This window comes from Pipra filicauda, unplaced genomic scaffold (genome assembly GCF_003945595.2).
Source record: "Pipra filicauda isolate LSUMZ 115617 unplaced genomic scaffold, ASM394559v2 scaffold90_size2875636_pilon, whole genome shotgun sequence".
Classification (NCBI taxonomy): Eukaryota; Metazoa; Chordata; class Aves; order Passeriformes; family Pipridae; genus Pipra; species Pipra filicauda.
Window position 1 is genome coordinate 2629686 of NW_024105098.1, and position 14618 is coordinate 2644303.

The 14618-nt window shown below is 50.3% G+C and overlaps 1 long non-coding RNA gene across 3 annotated transcripts; it reads left to right on the top strand.

Moving 5' to 3' along the window:
- Nucleotides 1-1428: 1428 nt before the first annotated feature.
- On the top strand, nt 1429-14124 carry LOC113999060. Of its 3 annotated transcripts, XR_005567194.1 has the most exons (6): nt 1429-1569; nt 8902-9080; nt 11783-11892; nt 13077-13243; nt 13348-13403; nt 13964-14124. It is a non-coding gene; the product is annotated as an uncharacterized LOC113999060 (long non-coding RNA). The 3 variants fall into 3 exon arrangements; XR_003544728.2 differs by lacking the exon at nt 13964-14124 and having other exon boundaries at nt 13348-13562; XR_003544726.2 differs by lacking the exons at nt 1429-1569; nt 13964-14124 and adding an exon at nt 1591-1662 and having other exon boundaries at nt 13348-13562.
- Nucleotides 14125-14618: the final 494 nt, after the last annotated feature.

Here is a 14618-nt window from a genome sequence, read left to right on the forward strand (position 1 = left end):
TACACATAAAAGTGTATCTCCTTTATAGTCTTTTAATTATCTACTCAGGTGAACCATAATTTGAGGGGAAATGCTTTAAATCTGTTCATTTCTAATAAGAAAAAATGAGGTGGGAGAATGTTATTTTAATGTAATTAGGAGAAGGCAGGGCTGGCTGGCTGGGTGAGGGAGCAGGGAGCTGCACTGTGCTCCGGGGACCTCGGGCTCTGCTCCCTCCCCTCTCACCACACCAGTCCTCTCTCCCTGCTGGACAGTACATCAACACCATGGTGGAAATAAGTGCCTGTTCACATGTGGTGGCAATACTCTTATGTCTTGTCATCAACCTTCCTGAGCCCAGCTTTGCCAGGACCTGCCCTGTAAAGCCTGGGATCATTGGGGGACCCCCCTGAGACTGGTCTGCTCTTGCAGATCACTCCAGCCACACCAGGAGAACCTCTGAAGGCCAGTGTGGGATTGAGGGTTGTCCAGTGGGAAGGGAATCGTGGCAACAGGAGGGACTTTGGGCTGGAAGGGACCTTAAGGCTCATCTTGTTCCACCCCTCTTTCCACTACACCAGGTTGCTCCAAGCCCCATCCAGACAATCTGGGCAGCTCGTGGGACTTGGCTCCTCTTGCTGGGGACCCGGGTCCCCACACCAGTGGTAGCAACTACGTTGCTCCAGGCTGAGTCCTGCATTAAAACTGGTTCCAAGACTTCCAAGCATTAGCTGACACACTAATTTCCTTTCTTCCACTTTCATTCCTGGACTGCTGTCAGCTGAGGCGCCTTTTAAAATAGTTATTTCCATCCAGTCTGCGGCTTTCCAAGAGAAGAACGAGTGTTGAACTTTATTTTTCTTATAATGACTCCTCAGAGTCCCAGATAAGATCAAACCCTGGCTCCTTTGGGCTCTGTGCTCCACACATGTGGTACATCTCCTGCAGAACCTGCAAGAACAGATGATCCATCTTCTGGGGTGGAAAGCTAAAGCATGGGGGGATCAGGTGACTTTTCCAGGAGTCTGCAGGCAGCCTGTCCCAGGGATGCTGCAGGTGCTCGTGTAAGACACTTGGCTGTCTGTGTTTGCTTCTCCCAAGGATCTTCCCAGCTAGAGAAGAGGGAAAACCAGGCTGTTTTCATGGTGGTCTTGCTTTCCCAGGAAGCCAACAGCCCTCTCTGCCTGTCTGTGCCGCTCCTGTTATCGTGAATGTCAAGCACTTTGCAAAACAGAGGCATTAAATGTCAGATCCTGTCCCTTACAAGCCCTGCTTGTAATTTGAATGCTCAGACATGCTCCGTGGTCACCTCAATCCCATTTCCTTCCTCTGATAACAGCATCCCTGGTACCACTGCGCTGGGAGGTGAGGTCACAAAGCAGGGCTCTTTACACCGCTCTGGACCTTCATCCCGACGACTTCACCCTCCCTCCCTGATAGTCAGAAATACTCAGGATCAGATTTCCACCTGCCCCCCCTGCTTTAGGGATGGTACAGGCATTTTGGGTGGTGTTTGGATCCCAGTGACTCTGGTATCTCTGCTGGACCCTTTAACCATCAGAGCCAAGCATCCCTTGCAGCTGTGTCCAGGTGAGGGCTCTTCCCCTTAAAAGCTCCTGGCTCCAGCTGAGGCAGAGCTGCTCCAGGATTTCTTGTGTGGATTTGCCCTTGCTTTCCTCTTGGGTAAGTGAGATGAAGCATGAAGTTTGACAAGGCCAAGTTCAAGGTCCTGTGCCTGGGTCAGGGCAACCCCAGGCACAAATACAGGCTGGGTGGAGAAGGGATGGAGAGCAGCCCTGAGGAGAGGGGTTTGGAAGTGGAGAAGAGGGAGAGGCTTCAAACTGACAGAGGTAGGATTAGATTGGATATTAAGAAGAAATTGTTCCCTGTGAGGATGGGGAGGCCCTGGCAGAGGTTGCCCAGAGAAGCTGTGGCTGCCCCTGGATCCCTGGAAGTGTCCAAGGCCAGGTTGGACGGGGCTTGGAGCAACCTGGGCTAGTGGAAGGTGTCCCTGCCCATGGCAGGGGTGGGACTGGATGGGCTTTAAGGTCCCTTCTAACCCAAACCATTCTATGATCTCTCCCATCTCATGCTGCAAGCTATCTTGTGGCTTCTCTCCCTTCCTGCTTTTTTGTCAGTTCCCTGTTATTTGCTGTTATTTTGGATAACAGGGTAGCCCAGCAGTGACCGCCGTGTGTCCTTAGGGAGATGACGAGTTTCCTCCATTCCTGTATTACTGCTTTTCCCCTTGGTGTGCACCCAGGTACTGAGCTGGTGCCTTTCCCAGCCCTGGCAGTGGGAGCAGCCAGGGTGGCTGCCAGCTTTCTGGTTGTTTGTCCTTGATGGGAAAGCTTTCCCCATGGAACTGAGAACGTGCCAGCTGTGAGTGCACGGGTGACACCAAGTGCTCAGCTCTGTTCCATTTGGTGTCTCTGAGTTGGGGTTTCTCATTTGCACCGTGGCATTGACACAGTAAAATAATACATAAAGCACACACAATAAATTAAAGCAAATACTGCATGTGCCGGTGCCCAGAAATTTGGGACTTGCTGCAAGGCTAACAAGATGCATTTTAATAATTACAAATGAACCTGTGGCCAAGAGAGCCTTCACCGAGCACACCTGTAATGAATGCAGATGCTGCTGCTCCCTCAGAATGCAGATAATCACATTTGCCAGTGCATTAGAGCTGATTTAGGGGTAAACAATAGCTTCCATCTGAATTTGTTTTACAACCTATTTGCTATAGTGGGTACCTTTTTTCTATTATTTGAAATAATTGTAAATATTTTACCAGGCCTTCATGCTGCAGTTGTTTTTTGGGATTGTTCGTTTCGTGTTTGGTGGGTTTTTTAATGTTATTTATTATTTATTTACGGTGAATTGACAACAATTGTGTTCACCCTCCATCTAATCCAAGGAGCTCATGGTTGTTTCCTCCCCTCTCCATCCTTTGTCAGAATAATTGTTCTTCCCACAGTGCCTGCTGCATGGTTTGTAAGCTTATTTCAGGCTCAGCTGTGGGGATTAGTGATAACTCTGCCTATTGTACCAAGGTTCATATTATTTAAAACTGGAACTAGAACAAAGGCAATTCAATCCCAGCTCCTCTCTGCCTGGGATGCAACAGTATTTACTGACACTGTCCAGGAAATCCAAGGTATGAGCTGAGTCTCTGCCTGTCTGGAAGCTGGGAAAGGGAGATAAATCCAGCTGGGCAGGCTTCGTTCAGCCCCAGAGCTCGGGTAGGAGCAGGGAAGGGCTTTTCCTTGGGCTGCCCCTTCCCTGAGGGTTGTTATTAACTCCTCCTCAAGCACTGCCTGTGACCCAGAGATCTTCAAGTAGCTGGTGCAGCAGGGGTGGGATGTTGTGTTGCGGTGGAAATGCTCAGGTTTTATTTTCTTCCAGGTTAGCAGGGTCTTAAAGGCATCCCAATAGGCCCACACCAGCAGCTGAGTGAAGCTAGGGATGTTCCCAGCTCTGGTGATCAGCTGGCCTCTCACACACAGCCCTACTGCAGCTGGGCTTTGGTTAAGGAGCTTGAGTTAACAGCCCTTTCCCCTCTCTGCTTGATCAGTAATGCAGGACCAGGTCTCCAGCAGATAGCCCCCATCATACATATATATATATATATATATATATACACATATATACACATATATATGTGCTTTAAGCCAGAGTACTGCCAGGAATGTTCCCAAGAATGCCTTGGCACATGCAGAGCTGGTGTTCTTGGGCATCAAGTGTCTTTCAGGAAGCTTCTCCTGATTAGAGCAGGTGGCAGGACTGTGTGGTCACCCTTGCCCTCGTGGTGGGAAGGCTGAGAGGGCTGGAGTTCCCAGGCTGGCATGGCAGCAGTGCTGGCATCATTGGACCTCTCCCCTGGGATTCTGCAACCCTCTATCCCTGGCTATTCATGCCTTCACTCTTTAGATTTCACTTGGGGATTCAAGGCATGAAGGAAAGTGTTGCTGCCTCTCCTTCCATGGAGCTTCTACAGCCATTGAGGTTCATGGAATCAGGGAATATCCTGAGCTGGAAGGAACCCACAGGATCATCCAGTCTAACTCCTGGCATTGCACAGACACCCCAACAATCCCACCCTGTCCCTCAGAGTGTTGTCCAAACCCTCCTGGAGCTCTGGCAGCCTTGGGGCTGTGCCCACTGCCCTGGGGAGCCTGGTCAGTGCCCAACCACCCTCTGGGGGAAGAACCTTTCCCTGAGATCCAACCTGAGCCTGCCCTGACACAGCTCCAGCCATTCCCTGGTTGCTCTCCCTGGTGGAGGATTTTACTGTAATATTTTTGTCAGCAATGTTCAGCTCCCTGGTCAGCTCTCCCTCTACCCCATCCCTGACCCCAAAATCCCACACTTGGTACCCCCTGCATGGCGATGCTTCTTCAGGCTGGGAGGTGCTGGTGTGCCCTGCCCTGGCCACTGCTGGTCCATGACCTGCCCATCACCCTCGTGTCCTACCCCAGCCACAAAAGGAGCAGAGCGTGGGGTGTGTGTGTGTGCACGGGGGGCGGTGAGAAACCCCAGACACACAAAAGCTGGAGGAACCACCAGCAGCTGTAACCCTGGCAACTGTGTCTCAGGATTTGAATGTAATTATACCTCGAACGTGATAAACACTCCGAAGGACTCCTTATGTGGAGATCATACTAAACAAGTCTTTGAAATTACCCTCATCAAATATTGATAGAGGGAGAGTTTTGTTAAAAAAAAAATAAAAAAGGGGCAAAGGGAGAGAAAAGGCGAATTCTTGCTGCTGCCCACGGGCTGGGGGTTAATGAGGATCTGTTGGTTTATCACCACGGCGCAGGGCCCACCGAGGGCTCCGGCACACAGCGGAATTAAAAGCGGGGGCGGGAGGGTGAGGGAAATAAACCCATCAGGTGAGGCAGCTGTATCGATTGGCATTTTGTTTTATGTTTGGCATGCAGGAAAGCCATCCCAATAAACACCATTTATCTTGCCCAGCCCTGGCAGCCAGGGTTTAATTGCTTCAGAGGGGGAGTGGGCGGAGGAGAAGGGGCGTTTCTGAGGGTCCGTCAGGGTGCAGGGTTGTGGTGGGCAGCAGAGCACTGAGGATGGAGATCTCCTCCCACCTGTGGGTTTGGAGACTGTAGGCAGAATGTTCTCCATTGGGAGAGCAGGTTGAAGTCCCAGGTGGTTTCCAGCACCTGTGGAGCAGCAGTGGAAGAGCATCCCTGGAAGCTGTGGGGTTGGCTTAGCACGGGGATGCTCCAGCACTCAGTGCTCCTCACTGGTACTCATCTCCTGCCAGCACCCTCTGTCCCTGGAAGAAGCTGACCAGGGACCTTCCCTGGCTCTGGTGGGAAGGGAGGGAACTGGGCTACACTGCTGTATTTTCACCCTCTTCTTATGCCTGGGAGGTGTGAGAGATCTCCCACTTAATAACAACAGGATGAGTGGTGTTGGGACTGGCTGTTGTGCTCAGCAGGTGCCCTGTCAAATGCTTGGAGGAGCTTTGGTGAGCAGAGCAGCTTCTTGTCTCGAGTGATCTCCCAGCAACAAGTGGGGCTGGGAAGAAAATGGAGGAAGAAAATTCCAGTGTTGCCTGGAAAAAGGAGCAGCTAAAACTTCATCAGAGCAGAGGATCTGGAGATGTGGAGGAGGAGGAGAGGAGAGGGAGGCAGCTCTTCATTCTGGCTCTGCAGGCAATAAGTGTCGGGGAAAGAAGGCTGGAGAGGGCCAACTTTGTGAGTTGCTGGTTGTGAGGTATTTAGTGATTTTATGAGTTTGCTTTTAATGGGGAGAAGAGACAAAGAGCCGAGCACACGAGTGCCCTGGCTGCAGTTTTGGTTGTTGTGAGTGTTGGCTGATTGACCATAACTAACTCTCACCTGGACTGATGGAGACCTAGAAGGTCTGTTCTCCATGTGTGCTGGGGGAAGGGGGTGGTGGTACTGATGTCCTCTGATTCACCTGGCCAGGGGTTTTATCACTTTAAGTGTTTATAGAGACAATCTGAGCACCAGAAAAAAACAGCTGACATCTCCATGGGATCCACTGTGGGAGCAGTGGCCAGTGCTATGGCCAGGGGTGACTGGGAGTGCAGCCAGAGGACAAGCAGGATCCTTCAGGGTTTTAACATGAGTGATGGAGGCATGATGGAATTACCAGCTTGGTGTAGAGCCGTCCATCCCTGGTGGAAAACCTCCCTTTCCCCATCGAGCATCATTATTCCTGGCAGGCCTGCACTTAAAACCATCTCAGCACTCTCAGAAGGGACCTGGCAAACGTCTCCCGAGCAAACAGAAAACCACTTTTCAGCTCCAGCCACCCAGATCTGCAAAGTCAATCTGTTGCCAAGAGATGTGCCAGGACAGATGATGGCTTTGCAGCCTGTGACCGAACAAGAGTGGCACAGAGCTGCGGAGACCCACATGACGTGTCCCTTGGTCCATCCCCAGCTCTGTGCCAGGCAAACATGCTCTTTTTGCTGGGAGCAGCGGGCATGGCTGCGATGCACAAACACTGGAGCCCCATCAAGCACTGCCGGTGATTTTATGGGCTGCTTGGAAACAGTTGGAAACCTCCGTGATGCCAGCGCTGAGTATTAGTTACTGTTGCTGTAGCTGGGAGTGGAAAGAAGGGCGAACTGCAGCTCTAAAGGATGCTTTTGGGGCTGATGGTCCAACGTGGAGGGTGGGTTTCTGGAGCACGAGGCAGCTGTGACTCAGGTGTGGAAGGCAGGGAGTCTGCAGTGGCGGGTGATGGTTGTTGAACAGCACGGAGCGCGTTGGAGGGAAAGGGCTGCAGGTTGTCCTCTGAAATGTATTTCACAAATGATTTAAAGAAAGCTGCACTAAGCTTATGGCTGCCCTGCCTCCTGCAGAGCTGCTGGCTGGAGCCATTCCATCCAAGGACAGACTGGGGTGGATCCTGTCTAGTACGTGCTGGTGAGCACTTGCTGTGAGCTGGAACAGGGAAGAGGGATCTGGACAGCATGTTGTATCTGAAGCCTTTGAGGAGGGATCCAGATGGTGTCTGCATCTCTTGTTTATCAGGCTAAAAATAAATAACTTTAACAAATCTCAGTCTTCCTTTCCCACTGAAAATTACCACGAATTCCTCGTTCTGGAGCCTTTGGAAGGCATGAAGGGAGCTGGGTTCATACACGGCACCCCTGGGGAATGCTCCTGCCATCGGCAGAAGGTGCCAAGGGCTGTGCAGATGCTTTGAAGGGAGAGCTGCTGCACGAGGGAGCTGAGAGGTGTGTGTAGGAGGACAGATGTGGACGCACATCACCTGGAGGGTGTGCAAGGAGGAAATATCAGCTGAGGGTAAAAACGGCGCTTTGACCTTTTGGAAGAGCTGTCTGTGTGAGGTGGCTGAGGTGCAGTGAATCATTTAACAGAACAGCTGACTCCTTGGGCTGAGCCAGGCAAGGAGTGTCCCAGCGGAGGAGCTGCTTCTCCCAAGAAGGCTCCCAGGGTTCATGCTTAGATGGTTCCTTTAAAGGTTAATTCTCAGTGGCAGCATCTGCAAGAAAACCTGGAGTACTCGGAGGGAACTCAACCCACTACAAAGGGTCTTCATGTTTGTGAGTCTTTTTGGTCTTTGTTTTTTAAATGTTAAAATTTGCTCTTATTCATTTCTCAAGATAAAAAAACTAAAGAGAAAAAGCCAACCCTCCAAGCTGGGCTCCCAGTGCAGAGGCACAAAGGGACAGCCGTGCCGTTCCCGGAGTCGGTGGCGCGGTGGGCTGAGCTTCCTCCTGCTCCAAGGTGGCACAATAAAGAGCTCCTGCAGTCATCTTTTTTTCCTAGGAGTTGCATTGTTAAAACCTTCCGTGGGGAAATCCAGGGACTGTAATTGCTCTGGTCTGACTCTGCCTGCTGAGCCGCTTGAATTAAGTGGGTGTTTTGGCATCCTGAGCAGAGCCTTGTGGGAAGTGACCTTCGCCTTCCGCCGCTGCACTCTGCAACCTGCCGCTAATTAGGATGGAGAGAGCCCTCCTTTGTTTCCAAACACCAGTTTACCTCCGTGCCCGCGTTCTGCCGGGAGCTGCCCGGTGTGACTCGGCGCATAATGAGCGGGGCACAGCGGAGGGTCGGGCTCCGGCACCGCCGAGCGCGGCTTTTAACACGGCGGAGCTGAGCGGGAGGGCGAGCCCGGCCCCGAGCCGCTTGTGGAGCCTATTCACAGCACAGCCTCTCATTAGCCAGCCTCGGAATTAACATCTGAAACGATGCTTTGTGGGGAAAAAAAAAAACAACATTATAAAAAACATCACTTCCACGGCTGCTTTCGGCCAGTATTTGCAAACTCGGGAGTGGCATCAGCGGCACTGGGAGAAGGGCATCGCTGGAGCTGCAGATGGGAGGGATTGGGGCAGGTGTCAAAGGTCCACAGCTCCCTTAGAGAATCACGGAATGGTTTGGATGGGAGAGGACCTTGGGGATCATCCAGTTCCAACCCTCATGCCGTGGGCAGGGACACCTTCCATGAGCGATGGGCTTTGCCTGCCCTTGGGACTGTTCACCCAGGTCATCCCTCCTCTGATGAGAACTACCTTGGCTTCAGGCACTGGTTTATCTGTGGTGGGTGATGAAGAGTTTCTGCCTTTTGGAAAGACACTGATTTCCAACCCTATAAAAAAGGGACAAGGATGATCAAGTTTTCAAAGGTAAAACTCGGCACAACCCCTTCAGGAGAAACTGGAATAGGGGGGCACTTAGAGGGTTCAGGCCAAATTTACTCAGAAAGATTAGTTGAACTATGTTAAAGTTCTCTGTGAATGCCCCCCTTCAAATGCAATTTGGTTAACATCATTTGTGTTGGAAATGATGTTGCAATTAATGTCACTTCGGTTCTGAATGAGGACACACTGCAGGGATTTGCTAACTTTGAGGAAATCCACTTTAAACTCTCACGTCTAACTCTACCCAGTGCTCCCTGTGAGACAGCGTTTGGCCACAGCTGGGGACAAGCAAACAAGGAACCCAACTGACGTATTTGGATGTGTGAAAGATCTCTGCCTGTGCTCTAGAAATACTTAGACCCCAATTCTTCTGAGACATCTTGGATCAAGAGGATTCAACCCAAAAAGCATCAGGCATATGAGTGAGGTGAGCAGTGGGTTGGAGATGTGTCTGCAGACAGCTCAGCTCCCAGGAGGACAGGGATCAGCCAGGGGCTAAAACCATCCCTGTGGCAGGGGTCTGGTCCCTCTGGGGCAGGTGGTGTGGCAGCTCTTGGCTGGAGCCAGAGGAACATGCTCTGCACCTGAATCAACAGGGTTTGGGATGTACCAGGCAGCGAGCAGGTACTCAGAGGAGAGGGCTGTGCTGGAGAAGGGGGTGCAGAGACAGAGCAATCCACCCTGCAGGGACCTCAGAATGACCAAGCCATGTCAGCTCCACCTCAGCACCATCCTGCCCAGGCTTATGGATGGAGTCTTGCAGGCTGGCTGCCTTTGGGCAGAGCAGATGCTCAGGTGATGTCTGGGGGGAGCAGGATCACAGCTGACATCCGCAGGAGCGGCAGCACCGCTCCTGATGGGAGCCAGATCAGCTACTCCTGACCAGCTTGGGCAGCCCCAGCCTGGGTCAGGGCCTGGCAGCAGATGGAGAGGTGACTGTGCTGCAACCTGCCCTGGGTGCTGCTGTTGTTCTGTGTTCACTAAGGTACCCGGGGAGTAGGTTGGATCTCAGGCAAAGGTTCTTCCCCCAGAGGGTGTTTGGGCACTGTCCAGGCTCCCCAGGGCAGTGGGCACAGCCCCAAGGCTGCCAGAGCTCCAGGAGGGTTTGGCTGATCCTCTGGGGCACAGGGGGTGACTCTGGGGGATGTTCCTGTGCAGGGCTGAGGGTCGAACTGGATGGTCCTTGTGGGTCCTTCCAGCTCAGCACATTCTGTGACTCTGTGGCGCCTCACCCCCTGTATGTTCTCCATGAGGATTACCTGGCATGAGCTTTCCAGGAATTGCCACTCAGCAAGGACAGTGCAGTGCACAGGCTGCCTACCTGCCACCTCCTTCCCTCCTCGCTGTTTTTCCCTGTGTCCCTAAATGCTGCCGGGAGATATTGAAGCTTGGATAGTAGCGCCGAGTTGGCAACTTTTAATATTGCTGAAACATAATCAGCTTTTGCTTCTACAGCAATTAGCATGTTATTACCCATAATGTTTTGCATGGCAATTTTGTTGTAAACATTTGTACTAATTCACCATAACCTAATTATTTTTATGACACATAATTATGAAATATTTTTGGAGGAGGAATGGTTTCATTTTCTATTTATACCATTATTTCCTGGAAGTGGCAGTTATTTTTAACACCAGGAAACAGTGTCTCCCCCCTTCCCCAATTAGCCCTTTCTGCTTACTGCCTCGACTTGCTTGGATAGCACAGTAGCTGTGACGATGGCAACTGGAGATGTGTGATGGATTCCAGGAGAGACTAATTGAGCTGTAATTTGTGGTGGTGTGATGCGCAAATGGAGGAACGTAACAAGTGGTTTTCTTTGCTGCTCGGTGGGCACATGTGGTGAGTCCCAGTCACGGCATCTGCCATAATGTCCCTTTCCAAAGTATTTAAGGACAGAGCGATGTGGTGAAGCCACTGCCTCAGGACTTTGTTTCTCAGGAGTGCAACCACCCTGAGCTTGGAGACGGGACCTCTTCAGGGAGGTGCTCTTGGGTTTCATAGGATTACAGAATCTCTTGAGTTGAAAAGGACCCACAAAGATCATCCAATCCAACTCTTGGCCCTGCACAGGCACCCCAACAATCCCACCCTGTCCCTCAGAGCGTTGTCCAAACTCTCCTGGAGCTCTGGCAGCCTTAGTGCTGTGCCCACTGCCCTGGGGAGCCTGGTCAGTGCCCAACCACCCTCTGGGGGAAGAACCTTTTCCTGAGATCCAACACAAACCCCCCTGACACAGTTTTTGACATCAGTAACCTCTTGCTCAATCCTTGGCATCCCTGGACCAGAACAACTAAGAGATTCCTCAGCCCCACCTGTCTTCCAGCTTGGTGTAACTGTGTGACTTACTGAGAGGAGGGGGGTGGAGGGTACCAGAGGTGGGTGGGGATGCCCGAGGAGCCAGGAGAAACATCTGGGCTGTGCTCCAGGCTCCAGAGAAACATCCTGGGCCCAAGCTACAGAGGCAAATACAAAATGCATGTCTGGAGCCCAGCAGTGCTGAGTCCAGCCCTTTGGGCTGATGTGAGAGGGGGGTTTGAATCCCTGCAGCAACATTTGATGGCAAGAGGCCTTCCTTAATCACATTCATGGAGGCACTGTATAGAAAACGCTCAGAATTCAGGCTCACTCTTAACAAGTATGAAACTTGGCAGGCTGAAAGGCTTGTATATCTTGTCTGATCTCCAGTCTGGAGAGGTCTCAAAACGGAGCCATGTGTAGTGCATTGACATCTTAAAAGAATTTCTAAAAAAAAAAAAAAATGCCTTTCTAGATGACTGTATGTCATATAAATGAGATTTATTTCAATGCCTGTCATGATGGTTGAGGCAGTAACAAATCCAGTAATTGCCAGTGCTACGGTCGCATACGCTCTGAATGTTTAACTCTGAGCTACATTTATACAGCGGGTTTGAGGTTATTTAGTGAATCCTTTGCCCATTTTTCTCTCTCTCCTGGTTGGTGGCTGTGGAGTTATGTGGTGTGTCAGCTGCGTTGAGCGTGGTGAGTGTTGCATGCAGGCTGCTGTCTCAGAGCCTGCCTATAATTAGCTGTTAATCGTGTGTAACTGATGAGGACCGTGGAAATTGGGTTAAGGGAAACTCAGTGGCCTTTTAAAATCATTCCCAGGGCTGGATATTAGTGCGAAGTCACACTTCCAGGAAGCCTCCAAGTAATCAGAGGTGCAGAGCTGAAATGAGACAGTGATTTTTTTGTGACTGCAAGACCTAAGAACTGAGGTGGGTTATTACATTTTAGCAGTTTTTTGCCCTCCCTGAATACCAAGAGCCAAAAGTGACTTGTCCCACAGCCCTTCTTAAATGAGGTGGCCTTGTTCTTTGGGTTGTTCACTGCCTGTCAGAAAAGAGAAGGTGACTTGCAAAGTTCTTTCATCTCCAAACTTGTTATCCTTGATCTTTCTGCAGAAGTAATGACTTGAGATAGTGTAAAGACTATCTCACGAAATATCTGGAAAATGAAGTGAACTCCACACTGGGTTATGATCCAGCTGATACTGACACCGAGGTTATCCTTGGCAGAAGTCGAATATTTTGTGCCCAACTGTCAGTGGGACTTTTTTTCCTTCTCCCCAGGGATTACACCTCAACAAGGTCATTCCGAACATCAACAAACAGTTACAAATGTGTCAAAACTCCATCCCGTGTTTGATGTCTGTCACTGAACTCCCTTAAAGGCACCACCATTAAGCATCCTGGGCAGGGATTCTGGGATTGAGTCAAGGATATCTCGAAGGTCCCTGGCAATCACACTGATAACACGGGGAGGTCACTTTTGTGTGTGATGAGTTTTTTGGGTCTGTAAGATACAACAAATACAGTTGCAATGGGTGGAAATGGGTCAGTCCTGCTGTTTCAATCCCTGTGGGGAATTGTGTCTGGGGTGGGAGCAAACAGAGGATATTTTTGTGTTTCCAAGGTAGCTGATAAAGATCAGACTGACCTAATCTAATGCTCTGGAGGTCAGGAAATTAGAAATAAGAGTTCATTGCAGTGGAGAAGTTTCCTGGCTCATCACAGTCAGGAGGTCTCCAATATACTTGATGCTCCAGGAGATAACTTTCAGGTCTTGGCACTGCTTTGTTTTTTTCAGGAATGGGTAAAATAAAAAACAATAAAAGGAGGCAAAGACAAAGGACACCTCTTCTATATCAAGAATCTTATGAAAAATTCATCTCTTATCACTGCTGGAGGTGTTATGAAGACTGAGTTAATTGTGTGTATGATCCTGTTTGTTAGAGCAGGCAGATTAGTATCATCTACTCATAAAAAATCCCCAAAATATTCCACCTGTTTCAATTTCACTGGAGAGCACGTTCATCTCTGCTGTAACCTGCTGGGCCACATGCTTCTTATATATGTGAAATTAATACTTTATTACCATCTATTTTTAAATGCCTTGGCAGAAGGGGGCGAGATGGGCAGCCTGCGATCTCGAAGCACCTCTTGAAGTGCTCGTCACAATGGAGTTTAAAACGGCTTTTGGAGGTGATGCAGGTGTCGGAGGGTTTGTCCGTGGTGAATCCATCTGTGTCAGCCTGGGGCTGAGGGAAGCCACGTGCAGGGCTGACAGGTACCTGAACGCTCCGAAGCCAAATGTGTGTGAGCTCATCCCGGCCTGGGGAATGTCTTTTATTTCCCTCGATTGTGCCTGAAATGTGCTCGTGGGTTTTGCAGGGATGTTGAGGGAGCATCGCAGGAACCGACAGATGGGCTCCAATCTACCCGGGAAGGTGGCTGAGACATAAGTGTTCCAAATTTATGGTGGCCATAAAGAGCCGTGGAGATGATTGATTCTGCTCATTGCTCACGCGGATAACGACGGGTTTTAGAGTAAAGCAGTAACTGATAGCCTCTGAGCTGGGAATTAAATTTCTCCTTCCATGATGTCATCATGATGTCATACTTTATTGCCTGTAATTTGACAGTCTGTCAGGGCCCAAGGCTGCTGTCAGCCTGCTGGGGTTCACGTGTGTGACATCACACGTGCTGTCAGCTCTGGGCTCTGATGATGGTGCTCTTCTAATTGTGATTTAAAATGCTTTCCTGATGGGGGAAGTTATGGCTTTCTTGGGGCATATCTTGTTCCAGGCCAAATGCTGCTGTGGCTGAGGCGGGGGTGTCATTTGGAAAGGTCTTTGGAGGGCAGTGAGTGTAATTCTTGGTGCTGTGTGTTCAGAAAAATATGGGTTCTGTAGCCTGGAGGACACTGTCACAGTGAGAATGATTGTTAGGGGATGAAAGGGTGGCTGACACTTGTAATCCTCATGTCCTTTGCCTCCCCTCTTCAAAGGAATATTGAACTGCAGTCCTCTAAGGACAGGGAGGAAGGAGAAGAAATATGGCCCCAAACTCATGCATGGCCAGGCTGGTTGATGGATCCTCATGGTCCTCCTTGGAATGTACCTTCTGCTCAAATGAGGACTTTGGGAATAAAGAAACCCCAGGTGATAAGTAATGTACCTCTTAATTCTAATAAGAGACTTTCTCCTCCTGTCCTGGGGAAGTGTGTCTTGCCTCTTCCAACTCCTGGCTCCTGGACCTAGGAAAGGGTGCTCCCAAGGGCAGGTGGAACATGAGCAGCGAAGCCAGACCTGAGCAGTGGCTGCTCGGATTTAGTGAAGGATTCAGGTTGCTATTTGGTTACCATGGTGATACACGTGGTTTTTAACCACGATGGAGGGATGGGTGGATGGAGGAGGGTACAGCAGTGGGCTGTAATCCTGTGTTCCCAAGGCCTGTACCTCCCAGGAGAGCACAGCAGACCCTGCAGTGTGCTGACCACAGTGAGCTGGTGGAAAGCCCAGAGCACATGTTTTACCCATATACATTATATAAAATCTCTATTTTCTCTTTTTGCTTTGGAGAGGGAATTCTCCTGGAGCAGGTCTCTTGTTTGAGCACGCAGTCACCCTCTTCAGCTCTTTGGACTTCTATCTGTAACCCCC